The following is a 2,500-nucleotide window of genomic DNA, read 5'->3' as shown; positions in this document are numbered from 1 at the left end:
CGTTACCAGCACAATGGTGGACGGTGACAATTAGCAGATGTGTAACAAGGATGGATTTTCTTTCGGGTAACAAGATGGAAACATTTAGTGTGTGATTTCCTTCAGATAATTATGTTTTGATAAATACAGATTAACATTTAACTTTTCCGTTTAGATTTTTTGTATTTATTTACGAAAAAAATAATGATTAGTCATTTCAATTATTTTAGCTGAAACTTATAAATAACCTTTCACTACCTTATACTCCGAGCTTTAGTTCACCAACATCCCATTAAATGGAAATGCAAACCAACTTACATTTTTTAACATATCTGTTTATCTTTAAGAAATATTTATGAACAAATCCTCCTACATAACTCAATCTTTCCACATGATTGGTGATTGCCAGACTGGGGTTCGAGTCCCGCTCAAACTCATTAGTTCCGTAGGTTGCTGCAACCTAACCATCCTTGTGAGCTAAGGATGGGATGTTTGGTGAAGCCTATCGTTCTATCTGCTGAGTCATCAGCAGCCATTGCCTGACCATCCTTGGTCCTAGCTTGGGTGGAGAGGGGACTTGTGTGCTGATTATAAGTAACATAGTCAGTCTCTAGGGCAATGTTCTGCTGGATAGGGCAATTTCACTGTCCCTTGCCACTGTCATTCATGAGTGGCCTTTAAACCTTTGAACCTTCAAATGCTGAATGATGATATGGCAATGGGATCGCCAATTATTGAATTGCTGTTTACTAATATGTTGATAAGTGACGTTGAAGATCAACTGATTTTACTCATACTTGGGTTTACTACTTACATGAACTATATCGAGGACTCACTTGTCTTGACAGACAAGGAAAGTAGAGTTAAACCCCCAATGGAAAAACATAAAGACTGCAGTCGTCAGATACTTTAGCTAAATAAATGGTGAAGACTCATTTCTTCAACACCATTGTCAAGACAATTCCCATCAACGCTGATGACGGAAGACAATATCAAATATTACACAATAAGAATTTTCTTCAAGGACATAGTAATTGCCAATGGACTTCAGGTATAGTGTCATCAATGATTACGGTCCAAACGTTCCTTTTGGTCTGAGACAACAATAATAATCATAGTAATAGGATAGGAGGAATAATCGGGATTGAAAAGTGGCAAATGGTAAAGTAAAAGGACAAATTCGTGAATGATTAGTTGAATGAAAAAAAAAAAAAAAGATAGATCTGATTGTTTTGAAACAGCAAAAGCATAAAGGTACAATGAGTTATATTGATTATGTATAATCAATAACTCATTCTAAAAGATATTAAGAAAGGAAGAGACGGACTAAAAGGAGGACTCTATGTGAAGAGTTAGTGAGTAAGTTTCATCGATAAAACTCTGTAAAATGATTATGACAGTAATGTGTACTTATATCAAGATGACTAGAAAACTATAGAATAATGATATTAGAATAATACCATTGAAGCTACAAGACACTTAATATTACTATTATCACATATTTCTGTTTAATAATTAAATCTTGATAATCACATCGTAGCTCTTCATCCAGGAAATTTGCTTTTATGGTTTTAGCCTCGCAAACAATGGCTAGTATTTAGTTAATAATAATAATAATAATAATAATAATAATAATAATAATAATAATAGTAATAATAATGATAATAATAATAATAATAATAATAATAATAATAATAATAATAATAATAATTTTGTTCACTACTAATATCTTAATAATCATATCACGCCTCTTTATTTTACCGGTACTCATCTAGAATATGTGCTTTTATAGTTCTAATATTCAAATATCTTGTTTTCATTTCCTTTTTTTCTATTCTCCTAATAAGCTAATTATAAATTTTTCTTTCCATTTTTTGGATAATCTACGCATCAACTTACTTATTAGAGGAATGGCATTATATGAATAATACCAAATTTTTTACATAAATATGTGTTGATTAATTCAAAAAAGTTTTACATTAAAAAGAGAGTAATAGCTGCCTTCCATTAATTAGATCTGAAGTAATTGAGATTTCTTGGCCATATTTCAGCATTGTATGCAATCGTTCATTTCCTCTATCCTTTTAATCCATCATCCCTCTAATGAAATCAGCATATGCGTCAGTAATAAAACAGAAGGATAAGATGCATTACGAGGTCATATTTCCTCCTCTTATTTTACATCTATGAATTACCTCAGGGATTTCAGGATTTCATATTTGGGAAGGCTAACACTCACCTACATTGTATATCTTAAAAGATGCTTATCTTTATGCGGCACGCGTATATTAAGATCATATTTAGTACCAGAGGTTTTTTTTTTTTTTTTTTTTTTTTTTTTTTTTTTTTGTGGTAAAATACGAAAAATTATTAATTCAATTGTTCATTCCTCATTAAATAGTAGGGCAAGATCATACAAGTTTGGTGGAAATTTTGATAGGTTTGTTTTTGCTGTGCTGTTCATATTAGGCCTTGTTGTTATTTCTTCATTCAAGAATCTTCTTGTGATCATGATAGTTTG

The sequence above is a fragment of the Palaemon carinicauda genome, chromosome 8 (assembly GCF_036898095.1).
Source record: "Palaemon carinicauda isolate YSFRI2023 chromosome 8, ASM3689809v2, whole genome shotgun sequence".
Taxonomy (NCBI): Eukaryota; Metazoa; Arthropoda; class Malacostraca; order Decapoda; family Palaemonidae; genus Palaemon; species Palaemon carinicauda.
This window is presented reverse-complemented; position numbering follows the sequence as displayed.